We start from the raw sequence: 12,332 nt of genomic DNA, 5'->3' as shown, positions 1-12,332 counted from the left end.
TCCTGTGGCTGCACGAAAAGCATTATTCAACATGGTGGCGTTGCTGTGAGAGTTCCTCTGAGCCATAATCCTTAGGGAGCGGTCATCCATGCAGTAGTTGCCCTTGGGCGGCCTGAGCGAAGCGTCTCATCGACAGTTCCTGACTCTCTCCCCTAGGCATGGTCGAACTACAGACAAGACGAGCCGTGTACCTCCTTCCTGGTGGAATGACTGGAACTGATCGGCTGTCGGACCCCCTCCGTCTAATAGGCGCTGCTCGTGCATGGTTGTTTACATCTTTGGGCGGGTTTAGTGACATCTCTGAACACTGAAAGGGACTGTGTCTGTGGTACAGTATCCATAATCAACGTCTATCTTCAGAAGTTCTGGGAACCGTGGTGATGCAAAACTTGTTTTTGATGTCGACGACAGGGCTGCGAAAGCAGAGTTACTAAACACAGGCTTTCGATATTGCTTCACCAAAGAAGACGAAGTAAATATTCCACAATTCGAATCAAGAACGGCGGCCGCTATGGCCGAGCGGTTCTAGGCGCTTCAGTCCGGATCCGTGCGACTGCTACGGTCGCAGGTTCGAATCCTGCTTCGGGCATGGGTGTGTGTGATGTCCTTAGGTTAGTTAGGGTTAAGTAGTTTTAAGTTCTAGGGGCTGATGACCTCAGATGTTAAGTCCCATAGTGCTCAGAGCCATTTTCTTTTTTCTTTTTTTTTCCCTAATTTTCAGTAATCATTTTCCACGTCTGAAGTCACTCAGAATCCTGAAAGAAGAATGTACTAGGTGAACCTTTACTCTATCAGCAAAACTTCGGAAGTTGTTCATGGTTATTTTCAGAGATTTGGGTATAAGGGACCGGTGGACTCCGGTGGTTCTGTACATAGTAACTGCTTTTCGTTGATTTCTTACTCTCATTTATTCCTGTACCTATACTACACTGAAACTTGCTACACAATAGAGCAAATTTTGACAGTATGTACGACACTGATCAGCCCGAAAATTATGACCACCTACCTAATAGCTGGTATGTCTAATTTTGGCATGGATAATAGCGGCGACACGTCGTGGTATGGAAGCAATGTGGCCTTGGTATGTCTCTGGAGTGAGTTGGTACCACATCTACACGTAAAAATTACCTAATTCCCGTAAATTCTGGGGGGGGGGGGAGGGGGGCGATGATATCTGACGCCACGTTCAGTCACTTCCCAGAGGTGTGCGATAGGGTTCAGATCTGGCGAGTTGGGGGGGGGGCGGGGGCAGTACATCAATTTGAAATCGCTACTGTGTTGCTTGAACCACTCCATCACCCTCATGGCCTTGTGACATGGCGCACTGTCTTCTTGAAAAATACCACTGACATCGGGAGGCATGATCGTCATGAAGGGGTGCACGTTATCTGGAACCAGTGTACGATACTCCTTGGCCGTCATGGTGCCTAGAACGAGCTCCACTGGACCGTTGCATTTCCATGTGAATTTTCCCAAGAGCATAATGGAACCGGCGCCAGCTTGTCTCCGTCCCGCAGTACAGCTGTCAAGGAGCTGTTGCCGTGGAAGACGACGGATTCGCGCTCTCCCATCGGCATGATAAAGAAGGTATCAGGATTCATCAGACCATGCAACGCTCTGCCACTACGCTGACGTCCAGTGCGATTGTCACGTGTCCATTTCAGTCGTAGTTTCCGATGTCGTGGTGGCACATGCATGGGTAGTCGGCTGGGATGGCCCATCGTTTGGAGTGTTCGTTGCACTGTGTGTTCAGACAAACTTGTACTCTGACCATCATTAGAGTCTAATGTTAATTCCGCCACAGTTCACCACCTGTCCTGTTTTACCAATCTGCCCAGCGTGCGACGACCGACATCTGTAGCGAGGAGTGGCCTCCCAAACCCACTACGTCTGGATGTGGTTTCACCACTTGTTGGAGACACTCACCACAGCACTCTTCGAACATTCGACAAGTCGTGCAGTTTCCGAAATGCCCGTGCAGAGCCTCCGTGCCATCACAATCTGCCCTTGGTCACACTCAGATAGACTGCGCACCTTCACTTTCTACACAAGGACAGCACGCACACTGACACTACATGCACCTTGTGTGTGTCTAACAGTCATTCCTCGCCAGGTGACACTGCTGCCGCCTGGACGGGTGTATATCGATAGTAGGTCGGTGATTATAATGTTCTGGCTCGTCAGTATATGTGTCTTATTTCATAACAAATTTGTTTCATTCATTCACGACACATGCTAAGGACCACAATAATGCTTACTCTACACTTCACCCTCAAGATTGCATGTAGTACTGAGCAGTTCTGTCAGGTGTTTGTTTCTCCAGCAGTGTTAGTTGTGCGGTAGCAGCGATACACAGCGGTGTGGAAAGGCTTACTGATGAAGAGTTTTCCCATATGCAACTGGTATATGGGTTCACTGATAGCGTAGTGCTCAGCACACTGGACTAGCATTCAAGAGGACGACGGCTGAAACTCGCGTGCGGCCATCCTGATTGAAGTTTTGCGTGGCTTCTCTAAATCGCTTAAGGAAAATGCCGAAATGATTCCTTCGAAAGGGCACGGCTGCTTGCCTTCTCCATCCTCCCCTAATTCACACTTGTGCTCCGCCTCCAATGACCTCGTTATCGACAGGATGTTAAACGTTAATCTTTTCCTCCTCCCTCATCCTCATTCTTTTCCTTCTCTTCGTTCACTGATAACAGTGGATGACCGGCACAATGGTACTAAGCTGTCGATTTACGAAGCGATGGCAACCCCCTCACAGTATAGTAATATTTGAGAGTTACATTGCTCTTTGTTTGTGTTTTACGTTTTTGGTGTTCGCATATTACAAGCTGTTCCACTGTAGTGAATGTATTTTGACAGGAACAGTGACATAAGTACGTAGGCTTCAGCGGCCGGTGTAATGATGATTAAAATTCTTCTGGGGTTCTACCGTGTCATTGTATAAAATACATTAATTAAAAAACAGTAAGAACCAATGTTTAGATCGTATGACAACGACCTAACTCAAGGCAATACTGGTTTTCATAGATTTTTTTTTTGCGTGTTGTGTCCTAAGAGTGATTGCCTTTGGCGATTTTTTATTCTGGAATGGCAAACATTGCCTCTCACCTTTGATGATTTTCTGGGGGTGCAATAAACGCTCGAGACACCTTGTACGCTACTGGCCATTAAAATTGCTACACCACGAAATATTTTCACTTCATTGCTTATTCGCTTGCAAAGGTACTTGGACTCTCTATGGGTCCTTTAGTCCTTTGAGGGTGTTGGACAGGTAGTCATACGAGTGATTGACAGTAACTATTTACATGTAAGATACGAATAACTAAACTTTGCCTCTCGCCTTTGACGATTTTCTGGGGGTGCAATAAACGCTCGAGACACCTTGTACACTACTGGCCATTAAAATTGCTACACCACAAAGATGACGTGCTACAGACGCGAAATTTAACCGAAAGGAAGAAGATGCTGTGATATGCAAATGACTAGTTTTTCAGAGAATTCACACAAGATTGGCGCCGGTGGCGACACCTACAACGTGCTGCCATGAGGAATGTTTCCAACCGATTTCTCATACACAAACAGCAGTTAACCGGCGTTGCCTGGTGAAACGTTGTTGTGATACCTCGTGTAAGGAGGAGATGTGCGTAGCATCACGTTTTCGACTTTGATAAAGGTCGGATTGCAGCCTATGGCGATTGCGGTTTATCGTATCGGTACATTGCTCCTCGCGTTGGTCGAGATCCAATGACTGTTAGCAGAATATGGAATCGGTTGGTTCGGGAGAGTAATACGGAACGTCCTCGTTTCACTAGCAGTCGAGATGACAGGCATCGTATCCGCATGGCTGTAACGGGTCGTGCAGCCACATCTGGATCCCTGAGTCAACAGATGGGGACGTTTGCAAGACAACAACCATCTGCACGAGCAGTTCGACGACGTTTGCAGCAGCATGGACTATCAGCTCGGAGAAAATGGCTGCGGTTACCCTTGACGCTGTATCACCGCCTGCGATGGTGTACTCAACGACGAACCTGGGTGCACGAATGACAAAATGTCGTTTTTATCGGATGAATCCAGGTTCTGTTTACAGCATCATGATGATCGCATCCGTGTTTGGCGACATCGCGGTGGACGCACATTGGAAGAGTGTATTCGTCATCGCCATACTGGCTTATCACCTGGCGCGATGGTATGGGGGGCCATTGGTTACACGTCTCGGTCACCTCTTGTTCGCATTGACGGCACTTTCAACAGTGGACGTTACATTTCAGATGTGTTACGACCCGTGGCTCTACCCTTTATTCGATCCCTGCGAAACCCTACATTTCAGCGGGATAATGTTGCAGGTCCTGTACGGGCCTTGCTGGATACAGAAAATGTTCGACTGCTGCCCTAGCCAGCACATTCTCCAGATCTCTCACCAACTGAAAACGTCTGGTCAATGGTGGCCGAGCAACTGGCTCGTCACAATACGCCAGTCACTATTCATGAACTGTGGTATCGTGTTTAAGCTGCATGGGCAGCTGTACCTGTACACGCCATTGACTCAATGCCCATTCGTATGAAGGCCGTTATTACGGCCAGAGGTGGTTGTTCTGGGTACTGATTTCTCAGGATCTATGCACCCAAATTTCGTGAAAATGTAATCTTCTAGTGTAATATATTTGTCCAATGGATTCCCGTTTATCATTTGCATTTCTTCTTGGTGTAATGGAAAAGTAGTGTATTTGTGTCAGTGTGATGGTAGGGCCTAGCCTACATTCTCAAGTTAGCGGACATTTCCCCGATACTCGTCTACTTTGCGGAAAAAAAGGTGCCTGGTCTTTTATCTCCTCAGTGACGTATTATATTTTTCTCCAGTCAGCTCGTGTATTTCTCTCGTCATTGCCCACCTTGGGGCTTCTGGGCTCCACTTGAAGCACTTGTTATGTAGTGGTTGCAAACTGCGTATATTAGAGTCACAAGTTGTTACCCAAGACGTCGAGCCGCCGCACACCAGAGAGGGTTGTTCGGCTGCTCTACAAAGTTTTAATTTCGTTGATGGATTTAGATTCCTGCTCCTGAAAAATGGCGTGATTGCCCTAGTCATCTTCATAGTATTCAATTCTCTATGTTGTATGTGTGGGGTAAAAGTCATCCTTTCATCCAATATCACTCCCAGATATTTCGTTGTCGTTGTCCAGGGTATTGGCTGTCTATTGATGGCAAGTCACATCCTCAGTTCCGCTGTTTCTTCGTAAACAGTTTTCGTAGAGTGTAGGGTGATCTCATTGCTCTTCTCCCACTGTTCGGTGACGACACGTTGTCGCTAAATCCTGTTGGCAAGTTTATCGATGTTCCTTCCAGAGGTTCGGAAGGCCGTGTTATCGGCGTTCAGACTGGCGGTGACGTGTTGAACGGGGGAAATGCCGACATTAGACTAATTAAACAGGCCTGGCGGTATCACCGCTGCCTTTGGGATGCCAGCTGAGACAGTTTTCAGTGATGACTTCTTCCCTTCTATTTGTACAAATAGACGCCTGTCCTGCCGAAAGCTTTCAAACAGCTTGATGTAACAGTCGGCGAGACGGTTTTGATCGACTAGTTTGACTATAAGCGTGTCACGACACACCCGATCGTATGCCTTTTTGATATCTAGGAAAACTCCAACTGCGGTGTTTCGTCTATTCAGGCTGAGTTGTATGGATTCTGTGATCCGGAGCAGCTGAAGCTCCGCCGATAACCGTGGCTGGAAGCCAAACTGTTCGTGGTGGATGATGTTATTTTCTTCCAGATAGTCTTCGAGACGCTGTAGCAGCTCACATTCCAGTATTTTGCCGAGTGTGGGCAACAGACTAATCGGTCGGTAGCTGCCTGGCAACGTTGGGTTTTTTCCTCTTTTTGGAACAGAGATTATCGTCTTCCAGTCTGCAGGGAATTAGCCATTGGTAAGCAACTGTTGATAATTCGAGTAATGAGAACGATGGCCTTTCTCGGAAGATGCTTAAGACCGGCACTGATCACAGAGTCCTTGCCAGGCGTCGAGTTGTTCGTCTTCCTGACGAGTTTTTTAACTTCAGCGGGAGTGCTAAGAACGGACCTCTGTTGTATGGGCAGTTGGCAAAAGTCGGCGATTCGTTGCCGGATACGGTCCTCTTCCCTTGCGTCCTCTGCATCCTATGGGTCGGAGCTGTCATGTGGTGTTTGTATACGTCGGCATACAATTCAGCTAAACCAAGCTAGTCGTATATGAGGCCATCTGGGCCGCATATTGCTCTCTTTGGTGGTTTCGGTTGACGTAGTGCCCTGACAAATTGCCATTGTTCCCTAGTCCTTTTTTTCCCAGAGGTCTTGCCGCCATTCTTCAGTTCGGCGGCGTACGTCCCGGGGCAAATGGTGCATCAGCCGTCTATCTTCTGGCTGTTTATATCGTTTACATCGTTTCCTGTGATTATTCCGGCGATGCTTGATTTCGTTAAGATGAGGAGGGAATGTTTCAAATTGACAATCGTGACGAAAGATATCAATTGCTGCACGTCTTGTTGCCCGTTGGATTTCAGCTGTCAAGGTTCCCACAGCAATATAAATTTCCGGAATTGTAGGGACTGCTTGGGTTGGTCGGACGTTATTGTTAAGGTAAGTGGCAAAGAGGTCCCAGTTAACAGCTCTGGAGTTTGGAGGTGGGATTGGGAGGCCGCCACCCTCGAGAAGTCCGAGAACTGGTAGATGATCAGATGAAAGGTCGTGGATTATCTTGAGCTGTAGATTTGCAGCAATGTTTTTAACAATCGCTATATCGAGAACGTCAGCCTCCTGGACGGCGAACTTACGGATGCGTGTCGGCTCCCGTGGCCCATAGACGGTGAGTTTAAAGTTGTTCTCTAGATCATAGAGCAGCTGTCCCTATCGGTTGGTCCTCCTTCAACGCCAAGCCCCGTGTCTGGAGTTATTCTGCTCCAAGAAAGACATTACTGAATAGGTCGAAGACAGCATGAAGATCTCTGGCCACCATCTTTGTCTTGGGGATAAGATACGCCGCCACCAGAGTTATGTTTCCTGTTGCCGTGAAGATTGTAACCACTGTGGCTTCCAGCGATTCCATGGGCGGTAGATCCTTCTGATGATGTCGTGCGGTGTTTTGGACGAACACTGCAGTTACGCCACCTCGTTGTCCAACCCATTCCGTCCTATAACGATGCATGTTGCATGATTTGAAACTAACCATCACCGTCAGGTGCGTTTCCGATATCAGAATTATGTCTAACCTGTGCCGACTAACAAAATCGTTCAGTTCAGTTTGTCTACGTCTTGCTTCGTTGGCATTCCAAATGCTGATTAGGAGGTATCTTGTTCTGCAGCCGCTATCATTTCCTTAGGGAGCGACAAACGCCTTCATTATCCCCTTCACCAGCGTGTGGATTCCTGTCAGTTTTTGTTGAAGTTACTCAAGTAGGGCTGCGATGTCCGATATGACTGGTGTCACGGTGCCTTGGCTGGCTGTAGTGGAAGCAGATATTGCAGGTTGGTCTGCCCTAGGCAACAGTATGTCTGCATAGGATCGTGAAATCCGTCGTCTTGGCATCTTCTATAGGGTAGCTGGTTTTTTAGGCTGTCCGGGTGGCTGTTGTACTGGTGCCTAACAGTCAATCTTGCTGGTCGTCGCTGGCGTTGTCGATGGTTGGACGATCTTCACCGTCGGTTTCTTGGCCTGCTGTTACGGTTGGACCTTATATCTCCGGAGGAGTGTCTGGTATTTTTCGCAGCCGCGCCATGAGACGCAGTGGTCTATGACACAGTTAGCACATTTTGCTTTGGATGTGCAGGGCAGGCTGCAGTTCTGGGTTCGATGGTCTCCAGTGCACTTAACGCAGCTCGGTGGTAACCGGTAATAATTTGCCGTACGCTCGAAGCGTTGACAGTATTGCACTGTGTCGGCCCAGCGTTGGACCGATAATTTTCAATGCGCACTGCCGCGTAGAGAAGGTAACGGATGTCGTAGATTTTATGGCTGTCTTTTGCCTTAGGAAAGCTGAGACTATAGGTGGGCAGCCTAACAAAGTCAACATTGACTTGATCTCCTTCTCAGCTTTTATACTGATTTACCCTGGCGTGGGAGAATCCATTTTCACTTAATGCTTCCTGGAGTTGACGTTCTGTGACCTGTGCAGGCAGTCGTTTGATCACCACCTTAAGTTCTTTTTCCTCCGGTGGTTGATGTGTGAAGTGTGGCAAGTCGCAGGTCTCAAAAAATTTGAGAGCGTTTCTTTGATCCTCAGAGGACACTAAATTATATTTTATCCGGTCCTTCTGGAAGGTTGTCTTCAGGGATCCGGAGGGTGGTTGTTGTAACACGTTATTGAGTTCCACATACTGGCCAGTATAATAAATCGTCACTGGTGGAACACGTTTTTGTTTTGCTGTGTCATATGCAGCAGCGGCTTGTTGTTCCGTCGTCCCTAGTTCGCGGTTCGGTGTCTGAGTGGAGTCGTCCTTGTTATCTCTGGGCGGTAATAGGCGGGAACCTATTGGTAGTCTCAGTCATTTCAGCTCATCGTTTCTGAGGCTTCGCGTCTTCTTGCGAGTTTCTTCGATAGTGCCGTTTGTGTAGCACCAAGGCGAAATCATCCGTTTCCGCAAAGCTGCTGTGTCTTTCCAATGGTTCTTTGTCCATCAGTTCGATGCTCTCGCCGAATTTCAGCGGTATTGTCATATCCTGTTCCATGTCAAGTTCGTTGTGAAAGACGCTCCCGCTCAGAGCGTACGAGTTTTATTCGTACGTAAAGTTTCAATTTTACGTGGCGCCAACGGCTTCCGCGAGCGCTCTTGTTTACCGGTAGAAGTTGCTGTTGGCATCAGTTGTGTGTGGTGTTCTCTCGTCGCCACGGCGCCAGGTGGTTGCACAGCACCGCCCAAGTGAAACACTGAATTCTCATAAACTATTTCAATAACCTCTGTCGTCTCCCTCCAATGCCCATCTGCAGGTGTCGAAGTTGTCATAGGTGGAGTGGCCGATGTGGCCGGTGGCGGGGCAAACCTCGCCGGTCAGCGATCGACCCCCTCCTGCGCGCTCGCTGTGCGGTTTGCTCGCGTGATGTCGCGCTCGCTGCGCGGTTTGTTCGCGTGATGTCGCGCTGTCGACCTGCCTTTCATGGAGGAAATGTGCCTCTCTTTATTGAAGACAGTCTGTGTCAACACGTCATATTTGTAAAACTTTATTGATCCTAGAATATAAGACGAAAGAGAGAGGGTAGGGAAGAAGTTATTCGTGGGCTAGACGGCTTGTCAGTGATTGGTGACGGTCTACAAATCAGCGCGTTGTTTCTGGTGGGCACGTTTTCTTACTGACGTGTGTGTAAATACATTGACAGTCCCCCTATAGCTGTTTGTTTAGGCTGTCGTGTCCGTGCCCGAGAATGCTTTTGCCCCACGACCGCCCGCGGCCAGTTGGACAGGGATAAGCGGCAGCCAGGACGCCATCCTCTCTACTGATGTTGTCAGGCTGCTAAATAATTTCAATCGCTTCTCCAATTCTGCGTTGGCGCGTCTACGACTCTTTCGCCAGCACTCGGGCTTCCTGGAAAAGACGCTTCGTGGTCGCTGGCAATGGAGAGATCTGCTATGGAAAAACGGACGGGATGTGAAAAGCACAAACACAAGTCAATTCATTTATAGACTCATCTTTCCCTGATAAAGAGAAAGAAGCATTCAGCGGTTTCAGCTGGTGTAAATTACTTGGTTACACAGTTGCATAAAATAACTGTACATGACTTAGCACTTAAGTAAATAATGTAGGGTGTGCTTGTAATGTGAGTCCTTGAATTTGCTGGATACCTAACCATTGAAATAGAAGTCATGCGAAAACGAGCTCTTCTAAGTAGTTCGTAATTTAAATTTAAAGCACAGCAACAGAAATATGTTGGGCTGGTGTACTTCAATAAAATCGTTTCATAGTAGAATTAAGTTTTAAAGACGTTTAAGAAAAACTGCAAAGCAAAGTCATTATTTTATTATGAAGACACCATTCAGTTTCGATCTTTGAAGTGCCATACAAGTATTTGTATGTCTCATTTTTCGTGCAAAGACGTTATTAAATGAAGGGAGAGGGGTGAAACTGTCCCAAACACGGAGTTACTCCCAATTATGTAAATCTGATAGTGTGTCATAAATTAGTACTGATTTTAATTTTCCGCGCTTAAAAATAAAATTATGTATTAAATGCAGAGTGAAAATAGTGTAATTCAAAATGGACATGAAAGTACTTGTTTTGTGTTTTGATGAGCGTTCGTAGTTCCGCTGCACAGTGTTTTTTAATTGCAACGTATTATAAAATTATGTGGTGACAAATGTGTCAAAAATTATATAATGTATTTAGGTTTAAGTATTTAAATCTTATAAAATTGTAAACGAATTGTGGCCATGTTTGGGAATTATTTTCATTAATGTAGTGTCACGTGACACGACTCAGGATTGGGGATATGTGCGTGAAAGTGGGTTTTTTGGTCGTTGTCCGTTGTGATAGTAAGTTCTGAGCGGCAAAGTGCCGTGAGTGTAAGCATGGACGCCAGTGTATGCGAATAAACTGTTAAGGAACAACGTGAAAGTGTATAGGTGCGAGACAATAAACCATGTGTAGCAGTTGCATCGATTATCATCTATTCAGATCGGATTTATTTATGAACTTTAATTGCCTGGCCACAAAGTTAGAAGTGTTTTTTTTAATAAATAATTTTCAGTCTGAAATTGTATAAAGCCACAAGTGGCCCATCGGGACCATCCGACCGCCGTGTCATCCTCAGCTGAGGATGCGGATAGGAGGGGCGTGTGGTCAACACATCGCTCTCCCGGTCGTTACGATGGTTTTCTTTGACCGGAGCCGCTACTATTCGGTCGAGTAGCTCCTCAATTGGCATCACGAGGCTGAGCGCACCCCGAAAAATGGCAACAGCACATGGCGGCCCGGATGGTCACCCATCCAAGTGTCGGCCATGCCCGACAGCGCTTAACTTCGGTGATCTGACGGGAACCGATGTATCCACTGCGGTAAGGCCGTTGCCTGAACTTGTATAGTGCACCTGATTTTGCGCACGGTTGTAGTATAGACAATTGTGTATTCAATTCACTACTGTTCAAAGGCTCCCCGATATATGACTCAGTTTAGGGGCGCAAATGCAACCGTTCAGTACCAACCCCCTTTGCAGATGAGCGACGTGAAGAATAGGTAGTGAATGAGCCCGAGTACAGTTGCAACGGGCCAACGCAAAATTTGAGAGGTGACTTAAATTATTAAGCAGCCCGACAGCATCAATAGAGAAGGCGGCTACAAACTTACAGCGTTCTGGCTGCCGGCTGTCCCAGTCCAATGGGCCGCGACCGTTCACGGGTCAGAAGTCTCACCGGGCACGAACGGGACAGCCTAAACAACCAGCTACAGAGTGTATTTCCGCGCACACCAGGAAGAAATCATGCCCATCAGAAAGCAAGCGCTGATTTTCAGCCTGTCGCACATCAGTGATACGCTGGCGAGCCTACGAATAGTTTCTTCCCTAACCACTCCCTTTCATTACGACTAGCCTATTACATAGGGTATTCGGAAATTCCCGTTACAGACTTCTAGGACTTATAGAGAGGAGTGAGTGCATAGTATTTTGAACAGGAACCCATGTCCGGTAACGTACCATTTCCGTGCTACAGCCATATTAATACATGTTTGCTCGGTACGTATGCATCAGGGTAGTCGTGGAGGCGGCTGGTTACGTCGTATTGACTAATGTCGTTTGAGGTCCGTCCTACCTCTCTGACCTAGTTCGTCCCTCATTCACGAGTCTCTGAGAGTTGGAGCAACATGGTTGAGTACACGTTTGCAGAATACAACGACGTGACCTTTTGAATGGCGAAGCTCGCGGTAATGGAAGAACTGCTCGTCGCCTTTATCAAGAGCGTTCTCCAAAACGTCCGACCTCATCGCATACCCTTTCCGCCACAATTACGCAACGGCATCGAGAGAGGGTACCTTTACCGTCAGCAGGTGTGACTGTGGTGCGCCAAGGAGATACAGCACACCCGAATTAGAAAAGGCCATACTGAATCACGTTGAAGAGAACCCATCAACGAGTACGCGAGCAATTTCTTTGGCTGTTAACGGGTGGAATTCTAAAACAAGTGACGTACTGGGTCACACCAATTACTTGTAAAAGTGGTCGCGTCACCAACATTATTTCAAATGGTTATGACACGGAAACGGCACGTTTTCGGATGTGGGTTCCAATACAGAATCTTATGTAGACACTTTTCTCAACAAGTTCTAAAAGTTTTAAACGGGAATTTCCGAACACCCTGTGTTCTAGGACT

The 12,332-nt window shown here is 47.2% G+C and overlaps 1 pseudogene; it reads right to left on the bottom strand.

Annotated features, from left to right (window-relative positions):
• Nucleotides 1-10,920: 10,920 nt before the first annotated feature.
• Nucleotides 10,921-11,038, bottom strand: LOC126299865 (5S ribosomal RNA; annotated as a pseudogene).
• Between the last annotated feature and the right edge of the window lie 1,294 nt (nucleotides 11,039-12,332).

Source organism: Schistocerca gregaria, chromosome X (assembly GCF_023897955.1).
Source record: "Schistocerca gregaria isolate iqSchGreg1 chromosome X, iqSchGreg1.2, whole genome shotgun sequence".
Classification (NCBI taxonomy): domain Eukaryota; kingdom Metazoa; phylum Arthropoda; class Insecta; order Orthoptera; family Acrididae; genus Schistocerca; species Schistocerca gregaria.
This window is presented reverse-complemented; position numbering and strand designations above follow the sequence as displayed.